Genomic DNA, 19,548 nt, shown 5'->3' on the forward strand with positions numbered 1-19,548 from the left:
GCACTGTTCAAATGCTTTGCACGTGAATTCATTTAATCCTTATAACAAACAAGCGTATATAGTAAGTATGTTCAGAGAGGTTGAGCAACTTTCTTAAGGTCACATAGCTAGTAAGTCATGTAACAGATATTGGAATCTAGGCAGTCTATGTCCTTATGTACTACATTTACATGTCCTCTACCCTGTTGGTACCTCTCCACTTATTGGCTGTGTGTCCTTAATGACATTACCAACTCTCTGTGACTCAGTTCCTTCACCTTTAAACAGAGGTTAGAACACCTTTCTTACAGGGTTGTTCCAAAGGGTCAAAAGAGATAGTATTTGCAAAGCATCTAGCTTGTGTCTTGTGTGTAGACTTCTGTCATATCAATACTATTATTGATATTGGGCAAAGTCAGTGTGGGTCACATTGTGACTGAAGAGTATAAAAGCTACTTGCCAGTTTTGTGGCCCAGGAATAGTGCCAGGGCTTCAGCTTTGGGAGTATTTCTTGGCCTCTATGAGGACATGGACAGCACCCACACCTTGAGGAGGAGGCCGGACTTACTAGACTTTAAAATTTTATGACTATAAAACATTGATTTCATTCATTGAAATGTCAGTCTGCATCAGATTGTTTGCTTGTTGCCCCCTTGCTAACTTGAAGCTTTGTGCAGATTCTAACAGATTGTGCCTGTCATAGATAAGGTAGTTATAAAAATAAGTTACCCAAACTGTTTTCTGTTCCTTACTCGTACCTCACTCAGCACCAGCTCAGACACCTATTCATAGTTTGTTGCTTTTCAACACTTCCCACCAAATAAGTTAGTAGAATGTATTCTTATATCCAGTAGCTATTTCTTGCCTAGTTTCCTTATACCTCAGTTTTCCTTAGTAATGATGTATTTTGATTTTTTTATGTATCTGGAACTGTCATGTTTTAAAAACAATGGTAATTATTCACAGAGATATTTAATTATACTCCTAAGAAGTAGATTGAATGCTTCCCCTGACTTATATGTAGGAATATGATAAGAATAACCAGACATCTAAGGGGGAAAACTTGTCTGGGGCGCCCTGTTTTGTGGTAGAGTTTCACAACCAGGGGTAGGACCCATGACAGGGTGGTTTATTTGAAGTGTTTTCCCAGCTCCTGTGTGGCTCTTGCATGTACAAGCAGCTCTCTTGCCTGGGCTCCCTCAGGAATTAATTAATAACTCATGAACCTGTCCGACCTATTATATGCTAGTGACTGTGCCAAGAGCCCAGAAATCCAAAACGCATAGAGCTGGTTCATAGTGAGGATGTCTGACTAGGCAGTGACAGAGGCAGGGGGATATCTGCTAGGAGAGGGGGAAACCGTGGGTTCTTTGAGATGGTTCGGTTGAGGTGTCTACTGGGGAGAACTTCCCAGAGGAGGTGGTGCCTGCTCTGTTTTTAAAGAATACTAGTAGTAGTAGTCAGCTTGGCCAACTCATGTGTGTGTGTGTGTGTGTGTGTGTGTGTGTGTGTGTGTGTATTAAGTAAATGTGCATATACTGGATATAAACTGCCAGGCTTCCTCCCCCATCGATGGGGTTTCCAGAACCCTAGCATCCAGATGTTTTACTTTGCAAGGCAATCATTTGAAAAAGCCTTTTCTTGGAAATCTGAGCAGTACAAGAGAAAGACCTAAAGGTATTGAACAGAGGGCACCCTGAGTTATGTCTAACCCTGTCAATCTACAAAGTAAAAGGTAAAGGTAACAAAATCTCCCAGGAAGGAGGAGAAAACGATAATGGCAAATAGGAGAGAAAAAATAAAAACAGGAGAAATAAAGGATCAGTTTAGTCAGCCCAACATTTTAATAAGAGAAATATCAGGAAGAGAGAACAGAGAAAATGAACAGGAGGAACACTTAAAGCAACTAATTCATGTTTGCTAAAGGGTATACATGTTTGGTGGGCAGGGAGAGACAGGAGCTGGTTCTCATCCTCCGTAGTGAGGAGTAAACAGATACTGTCTCAAACTGAAAGGCCAAGTAATACAGTCATCTCATTATGAACATGGAGGTAGTCTTCTTTCCTATAAATAAATAAAAAAGCTTAGAGTGGCTATCTATAGAGAGGAAGAGATGGGAGGGGGAAATGGGAGACTAGTCTTTCATAACAAATCTTATACAACTGTTTGATACTTAAAACCATGTGTGAGTATAAATTTGACAAAAAAAATGAGTGGAATTTTATTTACATCTAGAGAAAGAGCAAACTAGATATAGCAGAAAAATATGACTAAACTTGGAAATGGTGCTGATGAAATCACCGCGCGTACAGCTAGGACACGGAGATTCAAACTAAAGGGAAACTTTGAGTTCCAGACAGGATAACTAAAATCAAATCCACACTGAGACTCATCCTATTGAGAATGCAGCCAATCAAATATAAAGGGGCTGGGATAACATTACTTGCTAAGAGATCACAATTAAACAGCCATCTAACCTCTGTGATTTTCAAAATGCTGAGCAAAATTGTCATCCCAAAATTTTATACCTGCTAAAGTATAGTTAAATTTTAAAACTGAGGACAAAGTAAAATTTTATTCAGATAAGTAAGACTGGGTTAATTAACTTTGCTGAAAGAAGTATTAAAGGATATACTAGAATGAGAAGAGAACTGAACTAAGAAAAATGGCATAGGGCAAATGGCGAGTAAGAAATTAGCATAATGGGAAATGTAAATAAGCACTGTTGGTAAAATCAACAACAGTAATAGTGACTATTGTTGATGAGTGTTTGTTAGAAATAATACAGAACTTGACTACTGTACCCATAATAATATGGGCTGAGGAAGAAATGCAAGTAATTGTCTTCACAGTCTTTGTATTATTCTAGAAAAGAATCAAGATAATGATTTTCTTTAGATTTTGGTTGGTACACAAATTTAGGGATAACTTCCATAGAAATGGAATGACTTCCAAGCCAAGGGAAGGGAATAAAGCAAATTCAATCAATTTAATAGTTAGCATGAAAAAAAAGGGTAAAAACAAAACTGAACTCTCTAGTTTGAACACAAAGATTGTCAGATTACATAAAAATACAAGCTCTAACTGTATACTATTTACAAGCATCAAACCTAAAACATAGTGACCCAAATATCTTATCTAATAAAAGACAAAAAGGGTAATTGACCATACCTTCGCTATGCTTCCCATTGGCTAATCAGGATGATATGCAAATTAACTGCCAACAAAGATGGTGGTTGGCAGCCACACAGCTGAAGTGAGCAGGAGGCTTGCTTGCTCCAGTGATGGCTTCCTCCATGGCCCGGCTCTGAGCTCCGAAAGCAACAAAGTTTCAATTATAGAAGCTAAACAAACCCCAGATACCTGCTTTCAGCAGGCCATGGCCTCAGAGTTGCAGTGAACAGGAGCCAGCTCTCAGCAACAGTGACGGCAACAAAGTTTCAATTATAGAAGGTAAATCCCATAATTAAAAAAAATAAAATAAAAAAAGGAGAGGCTGGGAAAAAAAATAAAAAATAATAATAAAATGACCTCCAACGCTGGTGATTCAGCAATGGATTTTTAGTTTTGACACCAAAAGCATGAGCCACAAAAGCAAAATGTATACATTAGATTTAGCAACATTAAAAACATTTATGCCACTGGCAAGTGGACATCCCCCGAGGGCTGCCGGTCTGCCAGGCTGCCAGAGGGATGTCTGATTGCCAGCTTAGGCCCAATCCCCTGGGGAGCAGGCCTAAGTCAACCAGGTGGTCATCCCCCGAGGGGTCCCAGACTGCGAGAGGGCACAGGCCAGGCTGAGGGACACCCCCCACCCCGAGTACACACATTTTTGTGCACCAGGCCTCTAGTTTTAACATAATTGTGATGGAAAGAGATATATTGGGCAAATACGAATTAAAATAAAGTTAAAGTAATAAATTCATCTTAAGTTAAATAAAACATTAAGGTGACACAAGAAAAAAACTATGTCATCACCATTGATTATTTGGGTCAAAATTTAATGACCTAAATTTATCTTTATCTGGGTATTTGTGTTGACATACATCATATTTGCCAAGTTAATGCTACTATTTCTTAAGGGAGTTCTTAAGGCATTTTTGAAGGGTCAATAATTCTTTCATGAAGGATAGTATTTAACATATTACTTCATCAGTGGCCTAAGTGGTGATAATGTGACCTAGATAAGTAGTTTTTTTTTTTTCATTAATACTTAGAGAGTAGTTGGCAATACTCACTGACAGCATCTAATTCTTGGGTAGTAGTTTGGCTATCGTGAGACTCCAGGCCCAAATCAAGTATACTTTTGAAGCAATTTCTAATCACAGTGAAAGTTGCCTAAGCCACATATGTTATTTCTAAACTTGCTTCATGTAGCAGTAACTTAATTGCCTATGCCTTTTAAAATATAATATCACAGGGTCCTTAAAGATTATCATCGAACTTAGAAATGAGATGGTGTGAAGAGAGCCCTCCCCCGCTTCAAAAATGTTTTCTACTAACCAAGTTATGTAGAAATCTTAATCCGTTTAACATTCTGTTAAAGTTTCAGATACTCCTTCCTCCCCTCTTAACTGGCCCTTGATACAGAAAACAGCCCATGTCCTTACTAATTAGGCCAAAGCAATCTCTTTGTCAATAGCAGGGATGAGTGTTCACTCTGTCCAGGAGGGAAGCCAAGTTGTGTAACCCAACAGCAGTGACAGGAGCGGGGTTACATGGTGTTGGTGGAAATTTGTTCTTGCGAATGCGCAGAAGCAGGTCGGCTTTAGGTACTAGCTTCACTCATGCTGGGTGCCTTGCCCAGAAGGGGGTGGGGCTGGTAGCCTGAGAAACTGGGTATTTTTCCCAGGCTTCTGGGTCATTGCTGCAGCCTTTCATTGCCCTTTAAAAAGCACCTCGAGGAAACTGCTCACTGGCAGCCCAAGAGCCCACTGGTTCCAGGGGAAGAATCTGGGCAGCAAAGAAGAGTTTTCTCCCCTCTCTCCTTTGCAGGGCTCTTGGAAAGAGGGAGTTAGTGCATTCATTTTAGACCCAAGGCCAAAAGGTAGCAGTTGAAAACATGTGTTTTTTCCTTTTGGATTTGAGGCTGCAAGCAACCTAATTTGTTTGCTACTTATTACCATTAAACAATTTTAATCACACAGATATTTTCTTGGTATTTAAGAGTTTAGACCGGGGTACAATCTCAGTAATACCTTGCTCCCCAAAGCTGTGCAAGTGATTGTTCTAGTTCATTCTAAGGATTTCACATCTGAGAATTTTCTTAAGAAAACCATCTACTTCCCATACCATGAGTCGGTTCTGTTTGACTTGAGTTATTTACTCCAGAATGTTGGTTATCAATTGTGTGATGTCTTTGATTGATATTATTTAGGACAAATAAAATGCTCACCCATTTTAAAGGTTCTGTTCAAATTTGTTTGTGAGCCCCTATTTATGTTGAACCCTTTACCCATTTCAAATGATTTTTTTCTTTTATTTTTAAACTATCAAATGAATAACATCCTTATTATTCTGAAAAAACAAATCAACCAGACAGGAAATATTGAAAAGAAAAGGATGCCATTCCAGTGCCACTTACTATTTGTGGACTAGCTTAAATAACAAAACCATTTTCTGCCACATGTGGCCACACATCTGGAATTTTAGAGTGTCCGACTAGAAAGAAACATCGAGATCATTTATTGAAACCTTGTCAATTCCAAAGAGTAATATTTGGTTTAAAAGAGGGAGGTAACTTGTCTGAGATTATCATTTCAATATGCTTGAGTCTTGGCCTTGGAACTCGGCTCCTTGCCTTCTAGGATGTTATCCAGGTTATCACACTGCTGACAAGTTTTTCATTATTAACCATTTATTTTTAATACCTTTTATTATTATTCTGATCACAGAAGGAATAAATGCTCATTGTAGAAACTCAAACATCAATTCTCCACCTACCCTTTGTCACTACCTTTGAAATGATGTATTTCCTTCCAGGCATTTTTCTGCGCCATCATTGTACAAAAATGGGATCAGACCTCACATAATTTTGTGTACTGACTTTTTTTGCTTAATGTCTGGTGAACATTATTGCATGACATTGGATATTGTTCCTGAAAATTATGGCCATCTGTCCTGTAGATATACTATAATACCTGGTAAGTTCCATTAATAGCCATTGGAGAAGGCACCACATTTTCAACACAAAGATGTTCTCTTGGACATAGCTGAACATAAATCCTTGTATATTTCACTTGCTTAATGAAGACCCAGCTGTTTAGGAAATTTAGGAAACTCTTGGAAGGACAGTTAATCTTTAAAACCCAAAGTTATTTCATGCCATTAGATTAGATATCCTATAGTTAAAGAAAATCAAATCGTTCTAGAGAACAAATCTATTTAGCTCTGACTTGGTCAAAGATAAACTGATCATTGTTATTTAGCCACATCTCTGTTTTATTAGACAACTGGAAGAAGTATTGAAATAATCTGCCTTATTAGTTAGTATTCACTGTGTATTTTTTAATGCGAATAACAGTAATAGTGATAATAGGAGCAGCTACTATTTATTGAGAATATACTGTGTGTCAGCTACATGACAATGTCTCTACAAACACACTTCATCTTCACAACAGCCCAATGAAGTAGGCACTAGTTTCATCCTCACTTTATAGAGAAAGAAACTATAGCTCAGAGAAGTAACTTGCCTGAGGTGACAAAGTGAGGGGTTGGCAGAATGCAGACTTGAACCCAGACCTCCTCACTCCAAACCCCAAAATGGGTGGAGCCCATCTCTCCAAAGTGATTCTGATGAATTAATTTTACTTCTTGATCATTTAAATTCTTTTATTAGCAGTGGTTCTTAACCTTTTGGGGATTTGAGAATCTGTACTGTTGCCTAGAAAATGGTATATTTAAAAAGATATGCACAATTTAAAACCAAATTTCAATAGAGTCTCTAACCTGAAATTTGGGTCTTTACACTTGGGTCTTTAAAATTTTTCAACCTTCTGGAATCTTTTGCTAAAATACAAGTAAGCTTATAAGAGGAACAAATAGAGTACTTATCAACTGAAATTGTGACATGGGGGGGGGTGGTAGACTCTGAGGAAATGGAAACAAAGATGGCAGGAAGCACTTGTTACATATTATACCTGTTCCTCATTTTCTGGAACCAGGAAATTCTAGATGGGACCACTAAAAATGTTAGGACTGACACTGAATCATAACTAAAGAATAATTTCCAAGATACGATCTCATAACCAAATAATAAACTTTCAAGATATCCAACAATTATTTAGTGAAATGTAAAATAAAACTTCTATGTTATTCCCACTTAGATTAGTGTGTAGGAACAAAAGATAGTTCTTTAAATATTTAAATATTCGTTAAAAAGAAAAAAAAATCTGGTGCAGAAAAATTCATTATCATTACAAAACTAACACAGTAGTTTGAATTTTTTCTACATCGCAACACCCATCATTACTGCATATAATTGAGAGTAAATTGTTTTTCAATGCAATTTTTCTGATCGTCCCTGAACTCTATGATGCCGCTGCTGATATTAGTTTTATAATTTAAACCATTGGATTCATTTTTTCAGTGTGATATAAAACAAGGAAAGAAATAATTTCTGCTCAATTTTAGATAGATAAATCACAAAGATAAGCCTTTAACTTTTCCATTTTGCTGTTCAAATGACAAGAGTTCACCAGATAATACATTCTAAAATGCCATTAAGATAATGTGCGAAATGAAATCTCCTTAAAGTACATAGCATACTATTCTTTTTAGGGGAAGTGGGAGCAAAGTAATGGGGATAGCAAGTAAGATGTTAGGCACCATCTGATTTATGTGGTTTAAATGTTTCTTAGAATTGAATGGCTAACTCTTTTGTTATGTATTTTGGAAGTGAAAATTGTACCCCCAAAATACAAATAAATACATTCTCAATTAATACGTACGTGATAAGTATGTATATAGAATGTAAATTGGGTACATTGATTTGTTTTCCTTTTAGAATACTTATAACATATTTGAGGATTAATAGCCATACTATATGGACATTAGACATCTGAGGCTCTACTGGTTTGGGGTTTGATCTTTGATCTTTCTTTTGGAACAATATGAGTTAATTCTCCCAGTAGTAAATTGGGTGTTCAAAAGTAACATTCATTCTTTCAAGCTACTAGTACAACATTTACTGCACTGTGGGGGTAGGGGGAATGTTTGACTCAGTCAACTTTACCATTTATAAAAGATTTGATGGAGGAAATTGAAACTAATAGCTAAATTATTAGCAGTTGATCCATTAACTAGTACCCTACTGAGTGGCCTAAAAGAGTTGAAAATGTTTAACACCCTGAGAGGCAATGAGATTGCAATGGGCGAGAAGAAAGCTCCTTTTTTTAAAAACACACACACACAAAAGTAATTGAATATAAACTACAGGCCATAATTTCCATCTTCTGTAAAAATTACAGAGACTTGAGCCTACTAGACATGTTTGAAGAGAGCTTGAAAACAGTCAATCAAATTCAGCTGCTTCATCTTTCAGGAATGAAAAATGATGCTGAAATAATTAATCTGGCAGCTGTTATCAGCCCACGATGACTGTCATTTAGCCTCAAATGTTTTCCTTTTCCTTGACCTTGCTGCATTTCTTTAGAACCTTACTATATTGATGTGGGTTCTGGGCCAATCCCATAGACAGCCCTTGAGAGCTTGTTGGAAATACAGTCTCAGACCCTCCCAGACGTGCTGAACCAGAATCTGCATTTAACAAGAAGCCCAGGTGATTCATCAATGTCTGAAAAGCCCTGGTTTAAAAACTGATGCATTGACTGAATAATTGCCACCGTTATAACCCTGAAGAGTTCATGTAGCTTCCAAATGTGCCCATCTTTTCTCTAAATGCATACTAGTATATCCTCACTGGGAAATTGACCTGCTATTTTAGAGAAGTATAGGACTAGAAAATATTTTCAGGTTCTTTTTCTTTCCTTCCCTCTCTTGCTTTCTTCCAAATAGAGTACAGTTCAATAAAGCCTAACTATTGACACAGGTGGGATTTGACAATTGGTGACACCAAAAACTCCAAACACCACAAGTTGTGCTTGTTTCATCATCTTTCTCTCAAAACTATTTCTGGAATGACAAATCGGGTATTAGATTAATTCTCTGTTCACCACCTTTGCCCCTTTACTCCCTACCTGGAATGGATATTAACACCAAATGAATAAAAACTCTGAAGGAGTATTATTAATCAACCTAGATAGAGTACAAACAGGTTACTGAATGAGAGAAAGGCAATTAAACACCATTATTACTATCCTGGACAAAACTCTATTTCCTAGTCCCATAAAATGGAGAGGAACCTGGTTTCCACGTTGTTTCTATCTGGTGACAACCAAAGCAGATTGAGTGAACGCATTCCTATAAGCTTCATAAACACTTTCAACTTATTTTTAAATGCCTCGCTCTGAGAATCTAAAAAGACCGTATGCTTTCATTTTTACTGACTTCTGTGAGAAGATAATCGTTTGCAGAGAAATTCAGTGAAGCAGCTGATAAAATGCTTTAGAAATATATTTCGGAGAGTAGAGCAATACTAGAGATATCAAAATGCTAGCCTCATGTTCTCCATCCTACTTACAGCAGCCCGGGGATCGGCAGCACATCCATATCTCCTCCTCATCCAGACAGATGGACTATTTCATTGAATTTTATAATACAGTTCTCTTCTCTACCTGTTATAAAATATCCCCTTGGAAGGAAGCCAGGATTCTCTTAGGCAGTTTAGACTTTCTGGAAGAAGAAAATAGGAAAGGGGAATAGCAAAGAAATGTAGAAGTAAAAATGAACTTTGGGGTCAAAATTCTTATTGGAACAGATTGAACCATCTGATTATTTTTTTTGAGTATTGTACCACTACCAATGTTTAAAATGAACTATGATTAATAAAGTTATGCTGCACCCCCAGCTCTCAGCAACACTATGAAACAAAATCAGCTTTTAGTTCACATTTCTCACTGATGCCCACAGAACACATGGGATAATTGAAGCACCCAAGTTGGGTGTGATCTCTCAGGGTCTCAAGAGCAAGTTGGGAAGAGGAGGAAGGAAAGATAGAGAAAGAAAGGGTTTGCTGGGAAGGTTGAAGAGAGAATTCAGAATCAAGAACATTCTATTTGCATTGCCTTCCGTGCTGCTTAAGACCTGAATGACGGAAGCAACCAGTCCAAGTGTCCAACACTGATGAAGACCAAACTGAACTTCCCAAAGCTAAACTTAGAAACCCAAATCTGAACTTCCTAATCTCTGCTGTCCTTAACAAAATAAATCTTTATTTCAACAATGGCTAGCACATGGCCAAGTACTCAGGCAAGGCTTATTCCAGAAGAAGCTATCACTGTGCGGACTTCATCCTTGCTGTCTTCATACTTTGAGTGGAAATGCCTTACCTACATGTGAGACTTAGTTGCATAGACCTTTGGCCTGAGGCCATCTTAGAAAATGCCATTCAACTATCTATATTGCCTATGGTGCTGTTGAAAAATTAAAAATAAAGCTTTGGTTTGGAAAAACTCTGATTCTCATTGCTTTTATGATCTTGGGGGGAAATTTTATTCTCTTTGGGTCTCAGTTTCCTTACTCTAAAATCATGATCTTATACATTTTGTCCCACTCTACAATTCTGTAATTCTGGCCTTATGATTTCAAGCTTGCCTTTAAACAATGACAAGAGAGAGGAGACCAGGAATTATAAGAACAAAGGGATATCATAAATGTGCTTGAAAGCAATTATAAAAACTCTTTGGTTAAGCCATACCTGCTCTTGTAAATGCCAAGCTTCTAATTTTAAATTATAGTAAAAACTAGATTTTGTTATTTCTTTATAGCAGCTTTATTGGGATTCAATTCACGTGCAACTTACTCATTTAAAATGTGTATAATTCAGTGGGTTTTTAAAATTATATCCACAGAGTTGTGCAACTGTCATCACTGTCGAATTTTATATTATTTGTATCATCCCCGGAAGAAACCAGTCCTTGTAAGCAATCACTCATCCTCCTCCCCTGCCCTATCCCAGCCCTAGGCAACCACTAATCTATCTGTCTCTATGAATCGGCCTGTCCGGACATTTCATATATGTGAAATCATACAACACGTGGTCTTTTGTGACTGGCCTTTTTTTCACTTAACTACATTTACAAGTTTTAGTCATCTGTCAGTATTTTATTTCTTTTTATTGCTGAATAATATTCCATTATATTGGTATGCCATATTTTATTTTCCATTCATCAGTTGATGGACATTTGGGTTGACCCACCTTTTGCTATTATGCATAGTGCTGCTATGAACATTTGTGTGCAAGTTTTTAGGTGACATATGCCTTCATTTTTCTTTAGTATATACCTAGGAGTAAAATAGCTGGGTCATATGGTAACTTTATTTTTACCAGACTGTTTCTGAGGAATTGCCAGATGGTCTTCCAAAGTGCTACACCATTTTAAATTTCTATCAATAGTGCCTAAAGGTTCCAATTTTTCCACATCCTCACCAACAATTAATATTTTATATTTTTTATTATTACTATTCTAGTGGATATAAAGTGGAATCTTGTTGTAGTTTTGATTTGCATATTCCTTGTGGCCTATTTTGGAGAAATGTTCTGTCATATACTTTGCTGATTTTAAAATTGTGTTGTATTTTTGTTACTGAATTTTTTCTATGTGCTAGATATCAGTTCCTTATCAGATATATGTGATTTGCAAAATTTTTCTTTCATTTTTTTATTCCATTCTTGAATGCATTTCTTTTTTTAAAATTAAAGTATTGAAATTCTGAAGAACAGGTACCTTGATCTCAAGCCACATAACTGCCTATTATACAGAGACATAGAGAATCTGTCTTTATTCCTAAAACATCTGTGACATAGGAGGGCCATAGAAAATCATGTACAATAAATCATTCAGCTATTTTCTGACGAGAGATTTGGCACCAATTAAAAAAAAATCAATCTTTTTAAGTTAGGATGAGAAATAGTAAAAAGATATGTGACTGAAATTGTCCATAGTTTATTATTAACAGATATTTATGGAACACTACTATACATTGGGATTAAATAAGAACAGTTGAGAGTTTCATTCTCATCTTATTGGGACTGATAGTCATAACAACAAAAGAACTTTTTAAAAATCTGGATATACTGTAAGGTTTTAAAAAATCATTCTTTAGAACCCTGGCTGGTGTGGCTCAGTTGGTTGGGCATTGTCCTGTGCATCTAAGAAGTTGCAGTTTGATTCCCATCAAGGCACATACCTGTGTTGCAGGTTCAGTTCCCAGTGAAAGATGTGCAGGAGGCAACCAGTTGATGTTTCCCTCTCTCCCCCTCCCTTCCTCTCTCTCTAAAAATCAATTTTAAAAATCTTTCAAAAAAGCATTCTTTAGAGATTTTCTTTTATTATTTCTTTCTATGTATTTTCCAAATATTGAATATTTGCTTTAATAATTTGTATTCACATGTTAGAAATAAAGTAGAATATATATATATATAGATGCATATATATATTCATTCTTTTTAAGGATCTCTCTAAAATCAGTGATGTTGATTATTTAAGTGCCTTCTTTAGTTAATTTGCAGAAGTTTTTAAAAGAGCTATTCCAGGGTTAATTCACTCACTGAAAAAATAATTGCTCTGACTATATTTCAAGGTCTGGTCTAGGAGACGGAGCAAGGCAGTGGATGAAACATATCTTGATTGTGTGTCAAGGAGCTTACAGGCAATAAACAAGTACAAATACAAATGTAGAGTTATAATTTTCTTAAATTGCTATGAAAGGAAAGAAGAGGGTGCTAAGACTACTACTAGGGAGACCTATTTTAGACTGAGGGCTCAGGGAAGTACCCTGAGACATATGGAGGATTAGATGGAGCTAGCCAGAGAGGGAGAAGAGCATGCTGGCAAAGGGAACAGCATGTGCAAAGGCCATGAGGCAGGAAAGAGTTTGCTAAGTCCAAGAAAGGGCAAGAAGGCCAGTGGGCTAGAAAGGTAATACATGAGGTAGAGAAGGGTAGGAGACAAAGAAGAGAGCAGGAGCCAGTTCATATAGGAGGTTGTAGGAGTTTGAATTTTATTTAGAAAGTAATTGAATGGTTTTGAGGAAATGACATGATCTGATAATAAGTTTTTAAAAAATTATGTTGACTGCTTCATGAAAATTAATGTGTAGAAGTAAGATAGAAATAGAACCAAAATGAGCATTTAGGAGGCTTTTACAGTTGCCTGAGTGAGCAGTGATGGTAGGTTAGACTAGGATGGGGCAATGGAAAACCAATAAGGTGAACTATGGTTGAGAGTATGTGTTCTACAGACCGTCAAACTTCAGAGGGAAGGCAGGGAAAGGGGGGTGGTGGTAAGAGATTAACCAAAGGACTTGAATGCCTGCATATAAGCATAACCAATGGACACAGACACTAGGGGTTGTGGGCATGTGCTGGGGGGAGGGGTGGCCGGGGAGAGCTCAATGGGGGGGAGACATATGTAATACTTTAAACAATAAATAAATTTTCAAAAAAAAGTGTTTGAAAACACTTGGAAATCACTGCTGAAGAGAAGGAAACAGTGTAGAACAACAAAAGAGTATGTATTCTAGGCTAGAATACTAATTCCTTCTCTTACTAGTTATATGATCATGGGCAAATTAGTTCTCCATGCCACCTTTTAGGTATAAAGAGATAGTAAGAATCATCTCATCATAGAATTATGAAAATGGAATGAGTTAGTAATGCCCTATATGCATCGTAAGAGTACCTGGCACATAGTAAATGCTTTAATAAGTGTTGATATTGATTTTACTATTTCAATGGACAGCTGTTGATATTGGTTTGGACGGGGAACAGGAGTGAGGTGCCAAAGACAACTGCCAGGTTTCTGGCTCGAGTAGCAGGTGATCAATGACGCCAGGTGCTGAGATGGAGGAAACTGGAGAGAAGCAGAATTTGAGGAGAAGATTAAGAACTTTGTTTAGGGTCATGTCAGTCTGAGATGTGCATGAGATATCCAAGTCATATGTCAGGCGGTGGAATCCGGTGCTCAGAGCAGTGAGTGTCCTTGGCCAGAAACTGAGCTTGCATTCAAGATGAAACTAAAATGTACTTGATGAATTTGCGAAACAGTCAGCACTTGCAATAATGTGACTGGCCAATGGGATATCAAAACAACTGGGCGACTGACCTTTGAAGAGGTGGCAAATATGGCAAAAAGACTGTGCAATTGTTACCAGACCATCTTTTGCACTTTACTCCCCCATTTACTATGGGGGTGTCCACAAACAGTTACAAGTGTACACTGACAGCTCATAGATTCAATGGGTTGGAGAGGAGGGATCATGGACAACTCCCAGTTTCTCTCTTGAGTGCCGGATAGTTTGTAGGGCCAGTTCCTAGGATGGAGGAGAGTGGGGGAAAAAACACATTTCTCAGAACTTCAACTTTCTCAGCTGGAGATGACTATACCTTCCTCACAGATGAGGATCAGAAAGAATGTATATAACAGTGTAGTACCTGGCACATGGTAGATGCTCAATTATGATTTTCTTGTGTGGCCTCTCTCAGCTCTTCTTCCCTTTTTACCCCAGCTGTATCTCCACCTCCCTGCTTCCATTTTTAGGTTAAGATGTAAGATGGGTACAGTGAGGTGACAGAGCAGGCCAGGACTAGGGTGAGGCAAGTGAGGCCCTTGCCTTAGACACCAATAACTAAGTAATCAAGATAAATATTGTCGTAGTGCTATATTTTGAAATATCGAAATCAATGCAAAAATATCTATGATGAATGCAATATCATATTTTTACTGAAGAAAGGATGCGCCCACCAGTGTGGCTCAGTGGTTGAGTGTCAACCTATGAACCAGGAGGTCACGGTTCCATTCCAGGTCAGGGCTCATGCCTGGGTTGCAGGCTCAATCCCTAGTGTGGGGTGTGCAAGAGGCAGCCAATCAATGATTCTCTCATTATGGATGTTTCTATCTTTCTCTCCCTCTCTTTTCCTCTCTGAAGTCAATAAAAATATATTTTTTAAAAAGAAAGGATGTGTATTACTGAGTTCATGTTTTGCCTCAAGGTCTAGCACTCAGTATGGCACGGTGACAAGGTAAAAACAGGAAACAAAAATGCTTCCACTCCTGGTTCCCCAACACTCTTCATTCCTTCCAAAGCTGGTAGCTGAGAGCCAGTCAGCAGACTTCTGTACTCCAGTGATCTCTAGATGCTAAAACGTGTTCAAACAGCCTGCGATACAGGGTGCACTTAAGATTGGGGCTCAGGGCCTCTCCTAGCCCAGCCCCCGACCCTCTGCTATCGGTCACAATGCGGGAGTTGGGAGCAAGATGTTCAGGTTCGCCCCACCTCAGTGAGTGCAGACCCTGTGACCCTGGAACTGTTGAGCAAACACACAGTGAAATAACCCAGTGCTCTATTAAAGGCTGGGGTTTAAAGGTCAGCTTTGTGCTTATTGGCTGCAAGTCTGATTCACTCCCCAAATGACTCTCCGGGAGTTTTGTACTTGGGATATGGTCTGAGAGCATGAGCGTTTCCATGCAGAGCGGGGAGCTGTTTGCTTTGCAAGGACCTGTCATTGCCAACAGGAAAACAGCAGGTCAGGAGTGGGTGGACGATGAAGGGAGGTCCCCGGACAAGGAACACTTCCTTCTGCTTTTGACTTAGACAGCTCCAGGGACATGTGGGACATGTGTGGCTTGTGGCTTTCTGCTCTTTCCCGTGAAAATCAGAAAATTTCCAACTGAAACCCTTTGGTAATTGAAACATTGTCAGCAGGATAATGAGTAACTCACGGACAGTCTTGTCAGAGCTTCTGTCTATCATGTAGAAACCAATTGTGGAATTTTGAGCTTTTGGGGTCACGTTTCCTCTCACAAAAGCTGGGGATGGGGAGCCAAATTTTAAAACGACGTATCAAGTATTTTTATTTAAAGAAAGATATTCTCCTAATTGTTTACAACACTTTACTGCAAATGTAACATACCACCGTAATGTGCATTTATGAGTGGTTTGGGGTGAGGTGATAAAGAGAGTCCCGTGAATTACTCCAAAGCTGCTGCTGAACACGGTTTACATGCTGATGGCACTTTAAGATTGCAACATTTTGTTTGGTGACCTTCATTCCACTTGACTGCATGCACCTTAATCTCTCTCTCTCTCTCTGTCTGTCCCTCAGAAAAAAAAAAAAAAAGAAAGAAAGAAAGAAAAGCTGAGCCTGTTATAGATTGGTCAGTTATTGGTCTTGTTTTTAAACCCAGTTTTTCATTTACCTACTACTTTATAACGCCTGGTTTAGTTTGTACAAAAGGATGAAATACATTGTGTAGCTCAGAAACTTATTTTAGGGAAAATGTAAGTGTCATAAATTGAAACCAAAAGACCTCATAGATAAATAAGTACATTTTAAAGGACAAAAGTAAAGAATGCTTCAGAAAAATTTTAGAATATGTACACAAAGGCATATTTTGTAATAAAGAGCCTTGAAACATGTAACTGAAAGTTCAGAAACAGAATAAATGTTGGGACAAATCAGCTTTTGTGAGGGCTGACAGTGTGTAAATATGATATTTGCTATAGCTCTCACTGAACAGTTACTTGGCTCTCTGAAGGAATCTTTGAGTATTCAGTCTTTATTTCTCAAGAATTAATACCAAGACTTTTCAGACTATGAATAAATATTGCATGGTCCCTGAGCTAAGGCATACCCATGGAAGTTTTGTTTCTTAAAGAATTAATAAGATTTTCTATTGTATAAGTAAGAATATTAAATAATTAAGCTGTGATACTTTGTTCCAAGGCTTCTAGTTTCCTTCTATCTATCCTTCCTCCTCTCTTCCGCTCTTCTTCCTTTCTTTGCTCATTCATTCTTATGATGTCCATTTGAGTGCCTGGATTATCTTATTTCTACCTCTATAATTATTAGTTTTAAATCAAAGCAGTCCCATTAAGAATCTAAAAGCCAAATTAGGATCTTTTTTTAAGCTCCTATTATTCATCCAAACTTAATCTTCTTTCCCCTGTTATTACATAATTTCTAAAACTAGTATTTATGCAGAAAGTCTCACCAATATATTGCTTCCTTTAAGATATATATGAGAAATATATATATATATATGGTATTTAGCTAAAAGATAAGGCTAATGTTCTTTAAACTGGCTACCCTATTTTGAAAAATCTTTACCTACCTCTCTACACCCAATACAAATTGTCACTGCATTTGTAGATAAGCATTATGCAGAAAACCATTTTCAGTTTTCAGAAGAGAAAGTCAAAAATTCCACAGCAAATTAGAGCTGTTGAACTAAATGTTGGTCTGTTAATAAGTAGGGAGAACAATTTGACTATTTCCCTGCTGAGCTAGAATAGAGTACTGCTCTCTTTTCTCTGGGAGTGTTAACCACCATGACTTTCTTGGTCCTGGGAATTTCCTGTCAAAAATCCCATTTCTGTCAGCCAGCCATCGCACGTTCCTGGGAATGGCTAGTGTGGCAGTGGTGTGGCACACTGAGTTTTGATGTGATTGGTGCCTGCCCCAATTTCAGAAATGGGTCATACAGACATGAACCCTTGAAAACAGTTGGAAGCAGGTTTAAAGTAAAGAAAAGTCATTAGACTGTGTAGACTGTTCGCCATGCTTCTAATGAAACACTTCTCTAAGTAGCTTACATTCAGGAATTTGAAATCATTGTTTGTATAGAACTCTTGGGTTCCCGGTGCTCTTTCCTTGCTTTTCATTGACTGACTTGCAACCACTGCTTTGTTACGCCTCTGATAGCCATGTGCCTTCCCATTACTCCCCTCTGCCAAGTCCAGAATTCTGCCTTTGCCTTCAAACTCAAGCCAATCCTGCTTTCACTTCCTTCTGTCCAACCTTTGTCTCTGACCTGGTTTTGGCTGGTTTGTTTGCCATTCTCTAAATTCACACCTCCCTGGTCTGTCTGTGTGTGGACTCCTCTGTCATTTTTAAAAGTTTTTATTGCCGAAACCGGTTTGGCTCAGTGGATAGAGCGTCGGCCTGCAGACTGAAAGGTCCCAGGTTCGATTCCGGTCAAGGGCATGTGCCTGGGTTGCACGGACATCCCCAGTAGGGAGTGTGCAGGAGGCAGCTGATCGACGTGTCTCTCTCATCGATGTTTCTAACTCTCTATCTCTCTCCCTTCCTCTCTGTAAAAAAATCAATAAAATATATTTTTAAAAAAAATTTTTATTGACACTATTACAGATGTCCCCCTTTCCCTCCCCCCACTTTGCCCACCTCCAAACAGACCCCAACACCCCGCCCCCCTTCCTCTGGCCTTCACTACTCTGTTGTCTGTATCCGTAGGCTATGCATATATGTTCTTTGGCTGATTTCTTCACCTTCTTTTATCCAGTCTCTCACCCCTCACCCCTCTGACATTTGTCAGTCTGTTCCATGAATCCATGCCTCTGGTTCTATTTTGTTCATCAGCTTGTTTTGTTCATTAGATTCCGAGATCATATGGTATTTGTCATTCTCTGACTGGCTTATTTCACTTAGCACAATAATCTCCAGGTCCATCCATGCTGTCAAAAGGGTAAGAGTTCCTTCTTTTGTCACAGCCACATAGTATTCCATTGTGTAAATGTTCCACAGTTTTTTTATCCGCTCATGTACTGATGGGCACTTGGGCTGTTTTCAGATCTTAGCTTTTGTAAATACCACTGCTATGAACATAGGGGTACATATAGCCTTTCTGATTGGTGTTTCTGTTTTCTTGGGATATTCCTAGAAGCGGGATTACTGGTCAAATGGAAAGTGGAACCCGACTTGTGTTTATAGCTCCAGAGGGTCTCACCTGGGGGCTCATCTGATTTAAAGTTATGAGTCGGTTCATGGGAGTTGAAAATTTCATTATTTAATCTCTTTGGGCATTATTGCCTTTCTCAGAGTTAAGCTATAACATTTTTTCTATTGAAAGCTTTTTTTGTTATCTTAACCATTTTTAAGTGTACAGTTCAGTTGTATTAGTACACTGTTGTGCAACTGTCATCACCATCCATCGCGGGAACATTTCTTGCACAACTGAAACTCTATACCCATTAAACAATAACTCCCATTTCCCCCTGCAAACTCCTGAAAACCAACGTTCTTCTTTCTGTCTTTATGATTTGACTATGCTAAGTACCTCATATAAATGGAATCATACAGTACTTGTCTTTTTTGTAACTGGCTTATTTCATTTAGTGTAATGTCCTCAAGGTTTATCCATGTTGTTGCATATGTCAGCATTTCCTTCCTTTTTAAGACTGAGTAATATTTAACTAATGTACAATTTTTAAAGAATTTTGCAACAACATTCTGACCCCTGACTTGTGTTTATATGTGATTATACTGATTATTTCATATATGCAAGTTTTTCAGTACTTATTAGGTTAACTTCTATTTTTGTTGAAATTAGATTATGATGGTATTTACTTGACTTTCCTTAAATTCTCAAGGTCCTAAGCATTCCCAATTAATAGCAGTTTTATATTTTATTATATATAGAAAATGATATA

The 19,548-nt window shown here is 37.9% G+C and overlaps 1 protein-coding gene across 3 annotated transcripts in view; it reads left to right on the top strand.

Annotated features, from left to right (window-relative positions):
* The window catches only part of THRB (thyroid hormone receptor, beta), a 287,111-nt gene that overhangs the window by 20,564 nt on the left and 246,999 nt on the right, over nucleotides 1-19,548 (top strand). Inside the window, exon 1 of one of the 3 annotated variants that reach the window (XM_006754656.2) lies at nucleotides 15,563-15,625. The exons of the other annotated variants lie outside the window; for them this stretch is intronic. The gene's annotated coding sequence lies outside the window, so the exon portion shown is untranslated. Of the gene's footprint in view, nucleotides 1-15,562; nucleotides 15,626-19,548 lie in introns of those variants that run through there. 3 annotated transcript variants of the gene reach the window in all.

This window comes from Myotis davidii, unplaced genomic scaffold (genome assembly GCF_000327345.1).
Source record: "Myotis davidii unplaced genomic scaffold, ASM32734v1 scaffold192, whole genome shotgun sequence".
Taxonomy (NCBI): domain Eukaryota; kingdom Metazoa; phylum Chordata; class Mammalia; order Chiroptera; family Vespertilionidae; genus Myotis; species Myotis davidii.